Source organism: Dendrobates tinctorius, unplaced genomic scaffold, assembly GCF_039654945.1.
Source record: "Dendrobates tinctorius isolate UK_male_01 unplaced genomic scaffold, ASM3965494v1 ptg000097l, whole genome shotgun sequence".
NCBI classification, from domain to species: Eukaryota; Metazoa; Chordata; class Amphibia; order Anura; family Dendrobatidae; genus Dendrobates; species Dendrobates tinctorius.
Window position 1 is genome coordinate 18,607,959 of NW_027361765.1, and position 21,210 is coordinate 18,629,168.

A 21,210-nucleotide genomic window follows, 5' to 3' on the forward strand; every position below is an offset into this window, starting at 1 on the left:
GGGCTCAGCAAATATAACATGACGCCCGCAGACCATTCCATCAAAGTCAGCATTTCAAAATGTCACTACTTCCCTGCTGAGCCCCAACGTGTGCCAAAACAGTGGTTCCCCCCACATATGGGGTACCAGCGTACTCAGGACAAACTGGACAACAACTTTTGGGGTCCAATTTATCTTAGTACCCTTGTGAAAATAAAAAATTGGCAACTAAAAAAATTTTTTTTAGGAAAAAAAAAGATTTTTTATTTTCACTGCTCTGCATTATAAACTTCTGTGAATCACCTGGGGGTTCAAAGTGCTCACTATGCATCTAGATAAGTTCCTTAGGGGGTCTAGTTTCCAAAATGGGGTCATTTGTGGGGGAGCTCCAAAGTTTAGGCACACAGGGGCTCTCCAAACACGACATGGTGTCCGCTAACGATTGGAGCTAATTTTCATTTCAAAAAGTCAAATGGCGCTCATTCCCTTCTGCGCCCTGCCGTGCACCCAAACAGTGCCCCCCCCCACATATGGGGTACCAGCATACTCAGGACAATCTGGACAACAACTTTTTTGGTTCAATTTCTCCTGTTACCCTTGTGAAAATAAAAAATAGCGTGCTAAAAAATCATTTTTGAGGAAAAAAAATGATTTTTTATTTTCACTGCTCTATGTTATAAACTTTTGTGAAGCACTTGGGGGTTCAAAGTGCTCACTACACATCTAGATAAGTTCCTTAAGGGGTCTAGTTTCTAAAATGGTGTCACTTGTGGGGGAGCGCCAATGTTTAGGCACACAGGGGATCTCCAAACGCGACATGGTGTCCGATAACGATTGGAGCTAATTTTCCATTCAAAAAGTCAAATGGCGCTCCTTCCCTTCCGGGCCCTGCCATGCACCCAAACAGTGGTTTATGACCACATATGAGGTATCGGTGTACTCAGGAGAAATTGCCCAACAAATTTTAGGATCCATTTTATCCTGTTGCCCATGTGAAAATGAAAAAACTGAGGCTAAAAGATAATTTTTGTGAAAAAAAGTACTTTTTTTTTTTTTTACGGATCAATTTGAGAAGCACCTGGGGGTTCAAAGTGATCACTATGCATCTATATAAGTTCCTTGGGGGGTCTAGTTTCCAAAATGGGGTCACTTGTGGGGGAGCTCCAGTGTTTAGGCACACAGCGACTCTCCAAACGCGACATGGCAAGCGTTAAATATTCCAGCATATTTTTCATTCAAAAAGTCAAATGGCACTCCTTCCCTTCTGAGCCCTGCCGTGCACCCAAACAGTGGTTTTTGACCACATATGAAGTATCGGTGTACTCAGGGGAAATTGCCCAACAAATTTTAGGATCCATTTTATCCTGTTGCCCATGTGAAAATGAAAAAAATGATGCTGAAAGAAAATTTTTGTTGGAAAAATTAAAATGTCCTTTTTTTCCTTCCATGTTGCTTTAGTTCCTGTGAAACACCTAAAGGGTTAATAATCTTCTTGAATGTAGTTTTGAGCAGCTTGAGGGGTGCAGTTTTTAGAATGGTGTCACTTTTGGGTATTTTCTGCCATATAGACCCCTCAAAGTGACTTCAAATGTGAGGTGGTCCCTAAAAAAAATGGTTTTGTAAATTTTGTTGTAAAAATGAGAAATCACTGGTCAACTTTTAACCCTTATAACATCCTAACAAAAAAATATTTTGCTTCCAAAATTGTGCTGATGTAAAGTAGACATGTGGGAAATGTTATTTAGTAACTATTTTGTGTCACATAACTCTCTAGTTTAACAGTAAAAATTCAAAATTTGAAAATTGCGAAATTTTTAAAATTTTCGCCAAATTTCTGATTTTTTCACAAATAAACGCAAAAATTATCGATCTAAATTTACCACTAACATGAAGCCCAATATGTCACGAAAAAACAATCTCAGAATCGCTAGGATGCGTTGAAGCGTTCCAGAGTTATTACCTCATAAAGGGACACTGGTCAGAATTGCAAAAAATGGCCAGGTCATTAAGGTCAAAATAGGCTGGGTCATGAAGGGGTTAATGTGTATATATATAAATCTGCTGCAATGCAGCAGATATCACGATAATAATTAATAATGTGGATAAAAATAAGTGAATAGCATATACTAAATCAATTATCTCATAATAATACCATTACTTCTGTGAAACCTGTGGAGGTGTACTGCAAGAGAGGCAGGAGAGGAGGCGTCCTGGCACACCTTCGGAGGAGAGGGTTCAGAACAGCTCTTCCTTCACTCCACTTGGCTAATGTCCGTTCCTTATCTAACAAAATGGAGGACCTGAGCTTACTTTGTAACATGAGATCTGATATGGCCAATTCAGCTGCTCTTTGTTTTACTGAGACCTGGTTGAATGAGACCATCCCTGATTGCAGTCTGGATCTACCTGGTTTTGTTATCTACAGAGCTGACCGTGATTGTGTAGCTTCAGGTAAACAAAGGGGGGGAGGGGTATGTCTCTACATCAACTCTAGTTGGTGCTGTGATGTTAACATACTGGGAAAAGGTTGCTCTCAAGATCTAGAGTACCTTGCACTCAATTGTAGACCATTTTACTTTCCAAGAGAGTTTTCATCTATGGTTCTGGTTGCAGTATATATTCCCCCTAAAGCATCTGTTAAAGCTGCTATTGGTGAATTAGCTTGCAAAATATCAGAATGGGAGAAAGGATCTCCAGAAGCATTTGTGATCGTAATGGGGGACTTTAACAAAGGAAAACTCAACCTGAATCTCCCCAAATTTACTCAACATATAAACTGCTTCACGAGAGAGAACAATACGCTTGATCACTGCTATACAGTCATAAAAGGGGCCTACAGGGCAGTGAAGAGAGCAGCAGTGGGCTTTTCAGATCATTGTCTAATTCATTTACTTCCAGCCTACAGGCAAAGGTTGAAAAAATCCAAACCTACAGTTTATACAAAGAAGACATGGTCTGAGGAGGCAAAATTGCAACTACAAGCATGCTTTGAATGCACGGACTGGGAGGTATTCCAGGAAACAGGCTCAGGTCTGGATGAATGGGTTGGTGCAGTGTCCTCATATATCAGTTTTTGTGAAGACACGTTTATTCCATCCAAATCTGTCCACTTTCGGGGAAACAACAAGCCGTGGTTTACAAATAAAGTCAGGTTGATCCGTAAGAGAAAAGAGGAGGCTTATAAAGCAGGCGATATTACTGAATTCAAGAAACTTAGGAACTCGCTATCTAAAGAGATCAAGTTAGCCAAACACGAGTATGCAAAGATTCTGGAGGAAAGGTTCTCATCAAAAGATACTAGATCTGCATGGAGAGGATTAAGAGAGGTCACCAATTATAAAAGCCACCCCACTATAGTGAACCCCAGCAGAAGTCTGGCAGCAGAGTTAAATGAATTCTACTGCAGATTTGAGGCAAGCTCTACACACAGTGGTTATTCATCTCTAAGCTCCTCAGTCTGTTCATATAAAGATCATTTATTGTGCAACACCCAAGTAGTGATCTCCGAGGCAGAGGTGATACGCATCCTGAAGGGACTTAAGGTCAAAAAGGCACCTGGCCCTGATGGTGTATCTCCAATGTGTCTGAAAGTATGTGCTACCCAGCTTGCCCCTACACTGACAAATATATACAATGTGTCACTGAAAGAGTGCGTTGTACCTCAGTGTTGGAAAAGTTCCACAATTATCCCTGTCCCCAAGAAAGTGGGATCCTCTGAGTTGAACGACTATAGACCAGTAGCACTCACATCTGTAGCTATGAAAGTCTTCGAAAGAATTATGATGTCCCACCTGATAAAATTCACGCAGAAGCTATGGGACCCGCTTCAGTTTTTCTATAAGGAGAATCGTTCGGCAAACGACACTGTCAATCTGGCACTGAAGTACATTTTGGATCATACAGATGAACTGCACTCATATGTCAGGATTCTTTTCATGGACTTTAGCTCAGCGTTCAATACCATTGATCCGAATTTACTTCATAAGAACATGGTAGCTCTTGGAGTCCCTCTCAACTTATGCTTGTGGATTTATAACTTCCTGACAGCCAGGATACAGAGTGTAAAAGTTGGACCATTCACTTCGGACACCTTGGTCACAAACATCGGGGCACCTCAGGGGTGTGTTTTGTCCCCGTTACTGTTTTCTCTCTATACGAATGATTGCATCTCTTCAGCAGACTCAGTAAAAATCTTGAAATTTGCCGATGATATGACACTGATTGGTCTCATCAGGGGAAATGCTGAAGACTTGTATCGGAGTGAGGTGAAAAGAATATGTGACTGGTGTATAGCCAATAATCTTGTACTCAACACTAAAAAAACTGCTGAGATGGTTGTGGATTTTAGGAAAGATCAACATGAGATACTTCCAATCTACATCCATGACGAAGTGGTTCTTAGGGTCACAGAGACCAAATTCCTTGGTGTTATCATCTCTCATGATCTTAAATGGGGGAAAAATGTGGATGCTGTTATAAGAAAAGCACAACAGAGGATGTTCTTCCTGCGTCAGCTGAAAAGATATGGTTTGTCTAAGAATCTGCTGATCTTATTCTTTAATGCTGTCATCAGATCTGTGATTTGTTCCTCTCTGATAGTCTGGTATGGGGGAGCCACTGCGCATGACAAACTCTGCTTACAAAGGACTTTCAGAACAGCAGAGAGAATTATAATTAAACAACATGTATGTCAATACCTGGATAAGAATGAAGTGATTAAACAGAGTCAGCATGGGTTTGTAACTAATAAGTCATGTCAGACTAACTTAATTTCCTTCTAAGACAAGACGGTATCACTGATTGGGTGGATCAAGGAAATGCTGTAGATATAGTATATCTTGACTTCAGCAAAGCATTTGACAAAGTCTCTCATACAATCCTTATTGAAAAAATGACTAAGTATGGAATGGACAAGGCAACTGTTAGGTGGATTCATAACTGGCTTAGTGATCGGACCCAAAGAGTGGTTGTAAATGGCTGCACATCCAGTTGGAAGAATGTCTCAAGTGGGGTACCACAGGGCTCTGTCCTGGGCCCTGTATTGTTCAACATCTTTATCAACGATTTAGATGAAGGAATTGAGGGTAAACTGATTAAATTTGCTGATGACACAAAGCTAGGAAGGATAGCTAATACTAGAGAAGAGAGAGAGAGGATTCAAAAAGATTTAAATAAACTGGAGAAGTGGGCAGCAAATAACAGAATGGTTTTTAACAGGGAGAAATGCAAAGTACTACATCTGGGCAATAAAAATGAAAAAAGCATATATAGAATGGGAGGAATAGGGCTAAGTGACAGCACATGTGAAAAAGACTTGGGTATACTAATAGATCACAGACTGAATATGAGTCAACAGTGTGATGCAGCAGCAAAAAAGGCAAATGCAATTCTAGGATGTATTAACAGAAGCATACAGTCTAGATCACGTGAAGTCATTATTTCCCTCTACTCCTCTTTGGTCAGACCTCATCTGGAATATTGTGTCCAGTTTTGGGCACCACATTTTAAAAAAGACATCAACAAACTGGAGCAAGTTCAGAAAAGAGCGACCAGAATGGTGACCGGTCTGCAAACCCTGTCTTATGAGGAAAGGTTGCAGGATTTGGGAATGTTTAGCTTGCAAAAGAGAAGACTGAGAGGAGACTTAATAGCTGTCTACAAATATCTAAAGGGCTGTCACATTGTAGAAGGATCAACTTTATTCTCATTTGCACAAGGAAAGACTAGAAGCAATGGGATGAAACTGAATGGGAGGAGACACATTAGATATTAGAAAAAACTTTTTGACAGTTAGAGTGATCAATGAGTGGAACAGGCTGCCATGAGAAGTGGTGAGTTCTCCTTCAATGGAAGTCTTCAAACAGAGGCTGGACAGACATCTGACTGGGATGATTTAGCGAATCCTGCTTTGAGCAGGGGGTTGGACCAGAGGGCCCAGGATATCCCTTCCAACTCTACGATTCTATGATTCTATGATTCTATAGGTTCCCCCTGCCTAAAATCCAGGATCTTTATGATAAGAGTATTCGATCCCACGCATTGAAAATTTCATCCGATCCCTCTCACCCGGGACACTCCTCATTCCAACTACTCCCTTCAGGACGTCGCTTCAGAGTCCCCAAATGCAGCACCAACCGCCATATGAACAGCTTCTATCCACTCTGCTCAACAATTAAATCGTCATGTGTAGACTATATACTGTATCTGTCTTGTTAGATGTTACTTGTCGTATCTGTTGTTATATATTATGTTGCCTCTTTGCCACATAGAATTCCTTGTATATATGTAATATGTACTTGGCGATAATAAATTTGATTGGGGGTTTTGATTTTTAATATAAACATTTATAAAGTGCTGTGTGCAAAACCATACTATATCAATAAAATCATATTAATATCAATATTAAATTAAACAGTGCTAAAATTAAAAGTGACATAAAGTGCAAACATTGACATACAAGGATTTTTAATTGAAAATATTAGGACTAATAAACTTTTTACATTATTCAAGCAGACTGAAAACAGTCCCAATTTAGTCGACTCAAGGTCATGTTTCAACCACATATGACCATGCATCAAGAGTCCAATTAATGTCAACTACAGCCATTCTTTCAAAATTCTTCTTCTCAATGACATGGCATCTCTTCACCTTGTATGTAGATAAGAAGCATTAGGACCGATATAATATGACAGGTACGGATCTTGTTTATAGAACCAGAGCATCGAAACCGATTAAATGTGAAAGGCATATATCTAAAAAATAATGCACCATAATTAGACACATAACATCTTAAAACATAAAATAAAAAAATCTCTCCCCCCAATAATAAAAGTTTCCACTATATTGATTATATCATTGAAATTTCAGAAACGCCCCAAAACCAAAAGACTCATTCAGACCCTGCGGTGCTAAAGTGCCTAAACGGTAAATCCAACGAGTTTCTATTTGTTCCCAACCGTTTCAGATTTGATCTGTGAGCACTCATTATATGTATTGTTTTAATATTGGTTAATAAATTGACTTTTTAAGTTATAAATATTTTTGATACATTCTTGATATCCGTTCAGGATATGGTTGTTTTGATACATTAGAAACTGTAGTCTTGTAAATGATTAATAGCTGCTAATTAAAAAAAAAAAAAACGAATTGCATATGGACTACACACAGATGACACGTAAGATAAAAATCTTACCACTTTTCTGGATGAAACTCTGGACGATTTTTTACACGGTTGTGTTACATGATCCTAATAGGAAGAAATCTGTCTAGTGCTACCTATAGGTAACTATCCTGTAAGTCAATATTTAGTCACTTAAAAGAGCCTTGAAACTTGACTAGGGGATCCAGTAGGATAAATACGTGGGTGGGCTGCGCTGTTTGAATCAATTGTTCAGAAAAGATGATGAGGAAAAGGCTTTTTATTCTCAACGCCTGACTAGGTATCTTCTACAAACCAAGCTAACCAGTAACCTGCTGTGTAGTGACCAAAAGACATTGACTTGCAGGGTGGTTACCAATAGATGGCACTAGAGAGCCAGTTTTGTTCTTCTTGGCAGATGGCCAATATGCTCATCCTGGCTAATGTTTTTCCAAACTAAATAACTCAACTACATTTAACTGGATAAGTAATACTTTGGTTCCCCTGTTTCAATTGAATCCCACTGTTTCTTTCGTACATTAGTTCCAGAAAACTGTGCATCTTGTGCCCTAAAGTGCCCACCAAATAATACAAATAATTTCTAGCAGTTCTACAAAGAGATCTGGAATAGTCTTTGAATTAGACATTGTCTATAACTACAGTTTTGTTTTTTTTCTGTAAATGCTAACTTCCAGAGACTCATAGACTGCAGAGTGTAACTGTATGACCACAGGAACTCCAGTGACATAAAATGTATCCAATTACTTATATTATAACTCCTAATTACTTATTAGTTCTTATTACTAAATACTTATTACTTATTATTATTATTTTATTCAAAACAATAAGCTAATAGAATCTGCATAAGTGATGCCAATCATAATGGCAACAGTAATTATGGCCGAATTCAGATGTCTGTATATCACAATCTGAGTACTTACCGTAATTTTCGGACTGACTGCCGGTCTCCTGACCAACTGCCGGTGTCCTATAATGTAGAAACTTTTGTCATTCTTATTTGGTGTGTTTGTCAAGAAAATCTCCTGACGTAAACTCATTAGTCTCATAGGCATATGTGATGCTGTTGAGTTCAGGTCACTTCAAAAGATGTGGTTCCCGACATGAGCCATGGTCAGGTACGGACTGGAAATGAAATTCAGTCCTGGCATTTGAAATCACACAGACCCATGTTGTCCCCGACCCCAAGCACCAGATGGGATATATTACTAATATTACCCTGGATGGAGGAAAGGAAGATTTACTACAAGACCAATATTTCTTATACCTGTGGCCTGCTGCGGTAAGTGACGGAGTCAGCGACTTTGTGCACCCAACTCTTAACAGTATGGGTGTCTTGAAAACAACGATTCTGATCACAACATAGCAGACAAGGCAGCCCATGACCAGACAGGCCCTTCTGGCATTTGCCAGATGGCCAGTCCGGCCCTGCCCGTGGTAATGCAGATGACTGAATGTCACTTAAATGTTAGAATGACCAATATTAAATAAACTTTTTTTCTTTGCTAGGTGAAGTGAATAAGATACTTACCAAATGTTGAAAAATAATTCTGCTTAATGTAAATGATCACCTCACCACTCACAAGAAAGAGGGTCTTGTTTGTCTCATTCTCACTTGGCCACAGGACCACAACCAAGAGATGTTGAATGAGGCAGCTTAATTCTAAGTCTATGTTACAGACATTACTAGGGTAGCCAAGACCCAAGCTCCCCCTATCTTTGTCAGTTAGGTTATAATTTAAGTAAACCAGAATCAATTATATTTATAGTATCTATATAGATATTTATATATATATATGCAATATAATCCTATTCTATTTTGTTAACACACATTAACCCTACATATGATGTATAATGCTAGAGTTGCTTTTGTTATACCAAAAGTTATCAATCCTAAATAGCATTTTTTAAGGTTGAAGCCATATATATGTGTGTTCTGTAAAATATTTCCACTCCTTAAAATAATACCCAAGCACAATATTTAATGATGGGGAACTCATTTTATACATTTAGTAGATTTAAAAAGACAAGAATAAATATACGGTGTGTTATTTTATACTTGTAAAACCGCATGGGTGGAAAAAAATTGCCGTCTGACCAAATAAATCACAGACAACGGGAAATAAGTGATTTTTTGAATGTGTCCTGACAGGGAGAAAAACAGAAGTGTACTGTGTTTTTTTTTCAGAGGTTTCAACATTACCAATTTGCACAGATGAAGCACTCTTAAGAAAATCATTTTCATGAAGTAATAATGAAGTTTTTAACTTAAGCCCTTCATCATAGTTTTGGCTTTTTCAGTGTTATGTCAAGAGTAAAATGCAAAATCAATGAAGTCTACTGGGTAATCAGAAGTTATAAAATAGTGTATTATGTCTGCTATTAAATTGCACTCACTATACCATGGAAGGGCGTCTTCACTTATCTGCATAAAGTTCAGTTGCTAAAAAATTATAAGCAAGCCAAGAATAAATCGTAATTTGTGATGTGAAATGTGATATCTTTTTAATTAGTCAGAATATCATTCTAGTTAACTATCTACTCCGTATCTGTTAATTTGACTAAATGAGCACAATATAAGATCTATCTAGTAAGGTATAAAACTGTAACTATATTTTTACATCTTTTTGTAGTTGATGGATTAAATTAAATGGTTAATCATAGCCCATTGGTAGAGCTGCAAGTGATCATCAAGTTATCACCGATTTTGTCGACCTTGCTAATTACATTGCATGTCGTTATTGGACAACTTGATTCAGTGACCGTGAAATGCTCATTGTACTTTTACACAACTTGATTTCATTCAAAGAGAACCTGTCAGCCGGATTTAGCAATGTAAAGCAAAGACATGGCCATAACGTGCTACCGATTACATTGATACCTTTGGTGAATAAATCTGCTTTGTGGTTCTTGTTTAATCAGTATTTGAAGTTTTCTTCAAATGAGATTTCTGTACACAGGAGCAGGACTGGAGGTAGGTTCTTGTGCTCTGGTCCCGCCACCTGCATCTGGTGTTTCAGTGACAGGTCACTGATTTTTTGGCTGGTCTTCTGGCCTCGAAGAAAATGGCGTTGCAGGCAGTGCATGGTCACGTAAGACTATTTTATTGAAAATCAGAAAACCAACTGTGAAATCAAATCGTGCATGTACCACCCACGCAAATGACTTTGACGCGACATTTCAAACAGTAGGCAGGTGCACTGAAAAATCAATGACCTGTCATTGAAATACCAGAGGCAGACAGAGGGGCCAAAGAAGGAGAAAACTCTATCCCCAACCCCACTGTTGTGCTAAGAAATCTCATTAGAAGAAAACTTCAAATGCTGATTTAACAAGAACTACAAGTGGATTTCTTCACCAAAGGCATCTAGTATATCAGCGCCATTATTGCCATACCTTTACTGTACGTTGCTAAATCATGCTGACAGGTTCTCTTTAATAATGTGATAAATGAACAATCTACAATTAACTATTTAAAGTTAGATATGAGTAGATCAGGCAAAATTTGAGTTCATTTGTTCGTGCATGTTTTACCAGGAAATTTGATTCACCAAGAAGTTATTCTCCACAATTTTAATGTAAATTATTATGCTATAGGGTCTGGGTCTGCATTCTCGAGAGCATAATAAACATATGTAAAAAATAATAAAAATACTTATTCTCACCTCACCGCTCACCTATCTGGCTGCATCGATTGTATCCTTCCTGCTGTCTCGTCCTTCATGCCTCCATCAAATTCCTGTCCTGAAATTCACTCTAGCCCAGTTATATCAGCTGCGAGCAGGCACCAGAGTTAACTACACATGTACAGTGACCTGGCTGGAAGTTGCAACCAGTTGCTCACTGTAGGCCAGGTCTTTAGGCAGCAAGCAAGCCCCCGAGCATTCGCAGTGAATTCCAAAGCCTGCTTCCTGATGATGACAATAGCCCCAGCCTAGAGTGATGGAGGACCAGACAATGGGCAGGGAGCATCGAGGTTGGCCATAGAGGTAAGCGGATGGCAAAAGATTAAAAAGAAAAATAAAATACCATTCAACTTTCTGGCAGCTGGTTCCACTGCTCTTGACCCGCTGTCTGGTCTTCCTCGCTCTCGTCATGTTGCATCTTTGTACCGATGTTCACTTTAGGAGGGACTTTTAGCCATAAGTAGTTCACTGTACATGTTACAGGGCCTGCTCACCGCCAGAATCCCTGACCTAGAGTGAACACCGGATCAGAGATTTAGGGGAAGGGATAATGGGCAGGAAGTAGCGGGGCAGCCATAGATGTGAGCAGTGAGGTGAGTATGTTTTTGTCTCTTTCAGCTTTTTACCAGTCATTTACCAATCAAATTGTCGACCGCGGCTGACTGCCATTTTGCTAAATTTGTGGGGAAGGAAATTACAAAAAAACCTGTATTTTCCATAATGCTTTTTTTTAAAGTAAAATTCAAGTAGAATTTATTTTCATTCCAAAAAAATGATCATCTCTATTAAAAATGATGTCATAGCCCTGAAATAGAAAAATATTTTGATTTGAGAGCCCTCAGTGGTTGATATCTACTGGCTAACACTGTACAAAGATATGTATCTTTCCTGTTATCCCTGAAATAAACACTCCTACGTACTGGCCACTAGTTATCTCCCTTCACTCTGATTCTGCTGTTTAAGCCCGGGATCACACATGCGAGTAATACGGCCGAGTCTCGCATGTTAATACCCGGCACTGCTGCCGACACTCGGAACGGAGCGTGTGGTCGCATAGCAATACATGCAGCTGCACGCTCCGCTCCTGAGTGCCGGCGGCAGTGTCGGGTATTAACATGCGAGACTCGGCCATATTCCTCGCATGTGTGATCCCCGCCTAATGCTTCTTGTCAAGTGTATAAATGCTAAAAGAGATGAACCCACCCACTCCCACTCAAAAAGAATGGTTGAATAAGAATCAAAACCATTCATTGACATATTACAAAGTACATTGGTATGTGCACCAAAAGCAGTCTTGTGGTTGAGAGCATGGAGACCTTGCTTTTTACTGCTTTTCTCCTTAAAGGAAATGTATGATTGGAATTTTGTCCACTGCCTTTGAAGTGTTTAGCACATGCAACCATGATATGCAAAGGACTGCCAATGTGTATTGTCCGTTACTTATATTAGACAGAACCTGCATGTTCATTTCTTTTTATAACAAGATAGTGCACCAGATGGATACATTCATGCATAATTTGGAGCTATTTGGTCTGTTGCATAGATGGCTAATGATGGCACCGTTAATTGCATTTTCCAGATAACTATAGTTTGTGTGGCTCTATCTACTTTCTTATTATAACCTTGAGCTGTGTAGTGCAGTATGATATTACGTAGACAAATTTTATATCTTAATGTGCATATCACCCATTGATGTGTAGCATTTTTCTTTAATTTATAAAATAAAATGTGGCTACAATATGTCATCAAAATCTATGCTTTTACAATGCCTTTTACTAATGGCAACAGATTTGTCTATTAGATTTATGTTGAAGGGAATGGATCTCCTGTTATTTTTGTAATAAGTAAGCCTAGTGAGCCATATTCTTGTTTTCTAATCTGTTTTCAGATTGTAAATATTTTATTCTATTTTCTGTACATAATTAAGGAGATAGCCTTATTACCTGAGCTTTTGTTACCTGGGACTTCTTTTTACATTTTTTCTATGGTTCTAATTGGTAGGAAGATGCTAACTACTGACGATCACTCCCAACTCAGAGCCGTCATGGACTTCTCCTTCCAGTGATTCTCCTACTTTCTGAGATGTTGGCAGTGACATTCCATTGACAGAGCAGAGTGGAAGAGAAGAAGTTTCTCCATCGACTTGGTGACACTGTCGATGTCATGTTGATGCACAGCCGGCTTCCCGCTGCGTTAATCTGAGTGAGCAGTCAGTCCACCTGCAGGAGAATCCTTAGTCCATAACCGCCATGAGCTAGGAGAGATGGTGTCAGGGCAGCATCGGGGAGGTAGTTAGGAACTGCCTGATGAGAACTGGTGAAATCCATAGCAAAAATAAATGAAACATGGGAAGCCCTCTTAAGAGTATTTAGAGATAAGTATTACACCAGCTGCATCAATCATAGATAGCAGTTGACAGGCTTTGAATCACTGACTTTTTTAGGAGAGTTTTGTAGGCATGTTCAGTTGAAAGTCATTGTGCAGGGAAGCAGAGATGTTTTGCGCTCCGTTTGGATGTAAACAGTGGACGGAGCTGAAGTGTCACGCTATCTTTCATTGTAGTGGTCGTTGCTGAGAACTGCAGCTCGGTTTTCCTTCATTCTGATAGGACATTTTGAGCTTAGTGCTCACAGTGATGATTTATTCCACTGAATAAGTAAATAATGATATGGGCAATAAAAAAGACACTAAAAAATATAATATTAATATAAGAAAAATTGATCAATGTTATAACATCGCAACCTTGTCTGGCCTGTTAGTCACAGTTGTATCATTTGGCCACAGTATAAGCCTATTTTTTGTACCTGTTAACTGAATCAAGATAATACAGGCCTGGTATATTCATTACATATAGAAAATAAGCTAATAATCTTACAGATTAGTACTGAACAGCATCAACATTTTACCTTTAACCATCCAACAGCTGCCAGCCCCCAGTGTAACACTTGTTCCTTGACCAAATCATTCAAGGGAAATGGAGAAGTAAATATAACCAATGTTAGGAAACATTTAGAAAACATATGGCACGTAACTCTTCCAGCTGCAAATTGAAATGAATACCTGTTAGACGTCAAGGAAGACAATTGTCAGGACATGTCCTCACTGTTGTCCTTTCATGTATGTAAAAAAATATAGCAGATATACAGAAATGAAAGGTTCTGGCCAGCCTGCATACATTACCCTCCATGTGCATGCAGTGAGAAATTCTGGAAATTGTTATAATTAGTACATTTTCATTTTCATTTACTCCACACCCAGGGAAGCAGACACACACATTTTCCCCACTTACAAAATGTATGCACAGTTCATGGACTTGAGTTGTGGTTAAAAAGAAGTTCCCAAGTGGGTACTAACACGCATCATAAAACCCACATGTGTAACACACTACTCTACAGTTCTTCGGCACTGGTGGCCCACTCGAGAAAACTGCCTTAAGTTCAGCCTTTGCGAAGAATGACCTATTCTTTACCCTTTTGAAAAAGTATGATACGCAACAATTAAGGAAACAATCTAGGACGCATCGCTGACTTTATGTAGAGTATGGTTGAAGGGGAGGAAATCATGAAGTTGAAGGAATGCAGAAGCCTGGATGTCATCAAGAATAAGAACTGTCTTTGTATTTGATGTATTTGTAATGTTTTCTGTGTAGCTGTAGCTACAGATAGTAACTTGCCTATTACAATTATAGAAATACATATTGTGTTAATAATTCTCTGGTACCAACATTTTTCAGTAGCTGCAGCAAGTTATATTTTTTATAATTCTAATTTTATAGAAAACTAGCTGAAGAGCCCGGCGTTGCCTGGGCATAGTAACTAACTGTGGTTAGTTATAACAAATTTTAATGATTATATTACACATAAAAACATTTCACATCATATATTCAACATTACAGGTTTGCAGCACAAATTAACAAAATGATTACCCAACTTTTAACGGTGGCAGTTAAGGGGTCTTATTCCTCCTGCTCCTCATGCTCCTTCTTTTTACACAGCCTCCTCCTGCACCTCACGCTCCTCCTTTAGGTTACTTTCACACTTGCGTCGGTACGGGCCCGTCGCAATGCATCGAGCCGACGTACCGACGCATGTTGTGAAAGATTTGCACAACGGGGGCAGCGGATGCAGTTTTTCAACGCATCCGCTGCCCCATTGTAATGTCCAGGGAGGAGGGGGCGAAGTTTCAGCTGCGCATGCGCTGTCGAAAATGGCGGACACGACGCTCCAAAAAACGTTACATGTAACTTTTTTTGTGCGCCGCGGCCTCCAAGACACGACGAATCCGTCGCACAATGGATGCGACATGTGGCCATACGTCGCAATGCGTCGCTAATACAAGTCTATGGAGAAAAAACGCATCCTGCGGGCAACTTTGCAGGATGCGTTTTTTCTCCAAAACGGCGTATTGCGACATACGTCACATGACGCTAGTGTGAAAGTAGCCTTATACACAGCAATTTTCTGCAGCACAGCTTTTCTCCTTTATAGTCGCCTCCTCCAGCAGCACCTTACACTCCTCTTCCATATACAATTGGAAACACTTGATCCCGAGAGAAATTGCACTAATTGCAATAAAGTGTATCATATACACAGCCTACTTCTTGTTCAGCACCACACTTTTCTCCTTCACACGTTATTTGTTAAGTATTTTTACCTCAGTATTTGTAAGCTAAAATTTGGAGGAAAACAATCAGAGGAAAAGTGTATTAGAAACATGTAACCACTTCTGTATTTTTCTCCCACTCCTGGTTTTGGCTTTTAAATACTGAGGTAAAATACTGACCAAATACTGGACGTGTGAATGTGGCCTTATACACAGCCTCCACCTGCAGCGCCTCACTCTTCTCTGTATACAGCCTCATAATGCAGCAGCACCTCACTTCTCTCATTTTCCCATCACTCCTCTCATTTTCCACTCACACCTCTCATTTTCCCCTCATGCCACTATTTTCCCCTCACTCCACTATTTTCCGCTCACTCCTCTCATTTTCACCTCACTCCTCTCTTCCTCTCACATGTGCACAGCAACTTCCTGTTATGAGCACAGCGGTGTAATCCATGAAGCTCCTCCCTTTCCTTGACCTCATGCCTCACAGCAGCAACTCCATTCTAGACACAATGGTGCTAGATGTGGCCTGTGCCTGCCACGCACTGATACTCTGAATGCGGCGGCCCTGATTGTAGCTTGCAGCAACTGGGACATCGCAGCTGGTGAGTTTTGCAGGGTGGCTTTAGAGGTGAATGTGTCTTTGTCCATGTGTGCTAGTAACGTGGGCCGTGTGGATGGGGCTTTGCGTGTGGAGTGAGTGTAGCAAGGTGGAGTGGGCGGGGCTATGTGGAGTCTGCATGGCTTGACACATACACACACACATACATACCTACACTCAGCTTTATATACATAGATGTTTGCTGTTTAGATGGTTAATTAATATAGTTAATACAGTGGGAATGGCACATTAGTAAATACACTTAAAGATATTATTTAATGTTCATAAATGGGGAAAATAGAAGAATGCTTGTTAATACAAGCAGGTTTGCAATTTACTTACCATAACCTAAAGTCCTCTGAGATAATAGGAACAGAGGGATTTTTATTTTCATAGTTTACAGCTTATTGTCTAGGCTACTGTCCACCTCTGCAGTGGCCAGTTTGCCAGATAAGGAGCTCGTGCTTGCAAGCTGCTTGCTGTATGTACAGCTTGCATGTGCTGCTCTGAAGTTGGCCAGCGACTTCAGGACCCCTCTGCTTCTTCAATGCTACAGAGGCATAACTGCCTGTGCTTGCAGCAATGGAGAGTGTGGTCCAGCAGTGCAGACAGGCTGCTGGCCCGAACTTACGATCCTCAGGAGTGCACTGCCCCCAATAACCAGAAAGTTAGGAGAGTGGTGCAATCCTGAAAAGCAAATATGAGATAACCCTTATAAGTAGAGGAATACAAATATTGAATTTTTGCATGAAAAAATAAGGATGCCTCGTGTAATGTTTGTGAACATGTTAACATTCCATGTTCTTTCCTAATGTAAGTTGATTAAAAAAAAAGTCACAAACAAGATGATTTTGAAAACACTTTGAATAAAACAAAAATTGATAGATCCACCCTGTTATGGAAGGCCAAAAAGTGATAACACAATTGCTAGAAATCTTTATTGGTAACTGTTGTTAATATTAAAAATAATTATAATAATAATTTTATTTATACAGTATAGTGTCAACATAATCCTCAGCACTTGGCAATTCAGGGGGTACAAGCAATATCAGAGAGTAATTCAGCACTTCAAAAAGAAGTGTGAGGGATCTGCTCAAAAGTTTACAATCTATAATAAAGTAGGGGAAGACTAGAGGTATGTGGTTGAGACATATTTATAATAAATATGTGTATTGATATAAGGCTGCCTGCAAGAGTCACCAGGCAGTATCTATATGTGTACAGATACAAAGTACTATTGAAAGATTAGATTGTGTAAAAACAGGTGATAGAAGGGACAGACTGTGAAGAAAGTGTAGGAAGTACAACTGAAAAATTAAATTAGTAAGTTGATATAATAGGAGTTGGGTCACAATTAAAACTGTGGCCACTTTGAATTTATCTGATTGCCTAGGTAGTGCATTCCAGTGAATTGGGTCAACTTGAGAAAAGTCTTGGAGACAGAAGTGGGAGGTTTGGACTGTGAAGGATATTAGACCTAAATCATTATCAGAAAGGACAGCACAGGTAGGCTGGTGAATGTGAGGGAGGAGATGTCTATCTTGTATTTTGTAGTGGATGGATAACCACTGCAATCACTGACTCTGGGTAGAAGCATTGATGAAGCAGTTAATAGTGAGTTGCAGTTGTCAAGATGAAAATAAATCAGAATAGGGTGAGCAGAGTTTTAGCAGTTTCAAAAGTAAGAAAAAAGGCCAGATTCCTTAGATTTTTTGAGGTGCAGATGACGAGTTATTGGATATGGACAGTGAAGGAAAAATTTGAGTCAAATATAACCCAAAGACTATAGGTGTGTTGCCTGGAAGTGAAAAAAGAGTAGGAGCTGTTAGTGGTTAAAGTCATACACAGCAGTTCTGCAAGAAGACCAGGTCCTATGCATTCCTTTCTTCATATGTTGGAGAGTTAGTAAGTTGTAAAAGACCTAGAGAGATAGAGCTAGAAAATGAGATGGTGAGATTAAATTATTAGTCCCCAGTGTGTGGGGCTTTGCGTAGCAGATCCAATCTAGCAACATCATTGTTCCTACTGACCCAAATATCAGATGGCATGGTGGAGCAGAGAGCTGAAGGCATTGCATCCAACTGAATCTGTAGATATATTTAAAATTGGGACAAGTCGCTGACCTCCCAGAACAGCTTTCCAAAACTGGAAGTGCCCCACTGGGTAAGGGTACAATTAGGAGGTGTGCAGTCATGTCATGGCCATTAGAGTTGAGCTAATATGTTAGGGTTCCCTCTTATTCACCAAGCTATAGCGCTTACCGAATAAGCTGCAGAGGGAACTCTGCTTCCTGGATCGCGCTGGCCGATATGCTGTTCGGTGCCGCAGCTGCATGTGTCGCGGCTATGTAACTGTCACAGAACATGTATGGAGAGCCCAACAAAGAGGCTCTCCATGCATGTGGTCTGACTGTCGCACAGCTGCGACACATGCAGCTGCGGCGCCGAACATCTGATCAGCCGACGCGATCCGTGATGCTGGGTTCCCTCTGCAGCTTATTCGGTAAGCGCTATAGCTTGCCAAATAAGAGGGAGCCTGAACATATTCGCTCAACTCTAATGGCCATTACACACTACCGCTTATTGTGAAAAGTCAACTAAATCAACAGGTGTGCTTTAAAATAATCTCTCTTAAGGGCCTGCCATACTAAGCGATATCACTAGCAATATCGCTATAACTTGTGACGTTATAGCGATATTGCTAGTGATATCGCTGTGTGTGATACTTACCTACGACCCGCTCCCCCGCTGGTTATCGCTGATCGCGCGAGAACGTCCTGGACCGTTTCTCGTCGTCAGCTTCCTGCGGCGCTTCCTGTGGAGAGACGAGCAACGAGGGTGGAGCCGGGCGGGAGGATGTCAGGATCGCCTTGTGTGACAGGTAAGTAGCGACCCCCGTCCCCTGCAATGTCGCTGGTGAGATCTGCCTGTGTGGCAGCTCACTAGCGACCACTTAGCGATGCACCAGCGATCCTGACCGCGTCATATCGCTGGTCGGGATCGCTGGTGCATCGCTAAGTGTGACAGTACCTTTATTCAAACCTATTACATTTATTTTTTGTTTGATCTGTTTAAAGGGACAATTTTTCTATTACTACATCTAAAGAACCAGAGGACAAAGATTACAAATTGATAATGTGAAATCGGAATTAAAGAGATTGCCATATAAATGGAGATTTTAAACAGTTGCCTAATTGCCCAGGTCAAGTCAATCCAGCTCTAAAGCAGAACTCAAGATTCTGAGGGAAGTCTTTAAGAATCCTAAAATCTCATCAGCATTCATGTCACATTGCATGAGTCTGCTAGACTTAGAAGGAGACTACATAAATGACATCTGCATAAAGAGTTGTAAAAGGAGTAAATCTTTACTATCCATAAAGAAAATCAACCTCGCACTAAAGTTTACCCATGAACATTTCTCTGAACAGACAAAGCAAATATATAAAATTAGTCACCGTATGAGAAGACATGTTTTGCGAAAAAACAAAGGCAAAATAAAAACCTGATACCAACTATAAACCATGGTTTTGAAGGATTCGATGTGCTTTGATGCACCAGGGACTGATGAGCTCAGCCATAGAGGAACTATACAGCATGTGGTGTGCTGTTTTAGCCTAGATATACAACAGTAGAGGACACAGAGAGGAGAGGCCCCTGTGCAAGAACAGTATATGGGCCCTTTGCAAGCCAATAACTTATCATAATTCGCAACCCCACCTGCTTTGGAAATGATAGTGAACTCCTTACCTCTTGGGCCCCTGTATAGTTGCACCAGTGGTATATCCACCCCTTTTACCACCATAGGATGATGAATACTAACATAGGACAATGATTGCCACAATAGGAAAATGACTACTACCATAGGACAAGACTACTACAATGAGATGATGAATGCTACCATAGGACAATAAATACTACCATTGGATGCTGAGTACTACAATGGGACGATGGCTACTACCATAGGAAAATGAATACTACTCTTGGATGATGATTACTACAATGGGATGATGACTACTACCAAAGAATGATGACTACCTTCATAGGACAATGACTACCAATAGACAATAATGTATAGAAGAGTTAGTTATCAATAGTGATTCATAGTAATGCCTTATTGAACACCAGAATAGAAGTTCAGAAATATATTAAGTATTAAGCAAAAAAATAGACAAAAGTCTCAATAACAGAATATTTCATCAGTTGTCCATAGTGTATATCTTATTTTTTTATTTACCGTATTTTACTCATTTATGTAGCGCCAATAATTCCATAGCACTTTATAAACATCATCATCACAGTCCCCATTGTGGTTCACAATCTAGATTTCCAATCAGTATGTCTTTGGATTTTGGGAGGAAACCACAGTACCTTGAGAAAACCCATGCAATAATGGGTAGAACATAAAAACTCCTTGCAGATGTTGTTCTTGGTGGGATTTGAACCCAGGACCCCAGTGCTGCAAGGCTGCAGTGCTGACTATTGAGCGATCATGCAGCCAACTTCTATTTTAAAAGGTTGGTTTTCTGCTTTTGGAAAGTGAACCTCAAATGCTCTAAAATACTTAAAATAAAAAACAGATCAGCTACTCCCTCTCCCCGCACCATCTCCCAGCTGCTTTGGTCTCAATGTTTTAATTGCAATGATGACGTCACATTGACAGCACACTTCACCACTGTAGATAATCATTGATCATAGTGTCTCTACTGATGTCACATCATCACTGCTGTTGTCAAACTATCCAAGCAGCGACGGGGAGATGGCTCTGAATCCAGGTAGGCAGAGTACCTCCTCTGTTTGTTATATTATATAGTTTAGAGCATTTGATGTCCACGTTCCTGAAAGTAGAAAAACTCTTTAACCCCTTTTTGACCTTAGATGTATCCATACTTCCAGGTCATCTGGTATTTACCAACCTTGGACGTATGGCAATTTTCCACGCACAGGGGCTGCATATGCTCAATAGTCGCCGGGTGTCTGCTGATTTTGATAGCTGACACCTGATTCTCAGTGCTAGGAGCAGTGCCTGCATCGCTCCTGGCACCTTATCCCCCTAAATGATGCAAGACACAGGATTTAGTGAGCAGGCAGAGGGAGAAAGTCCCTCTGCTCTTGGATCAGCGCCCCCGCAACATCATAGCCATAGTGATCCGATGTCCTCATGACCACATCCGTGTCACCAGTCAC

At 40.1% G+C, this 21,210-nt stretch overlaps 1 protein-coding gene across 2 annotated transcripts in view; it reads left to right on the forward strand.

The window, feature by feature from the left end:
• THSD4 (thrombospondin type 1 domain containing 4) overlaps nt 1–21,210 on the forward strand; it is a 1,135,048-nt gene that overhangs the window by 329,186 nt on the left and 784,652 nt on the right. The window lies entirely within an intron of this gene.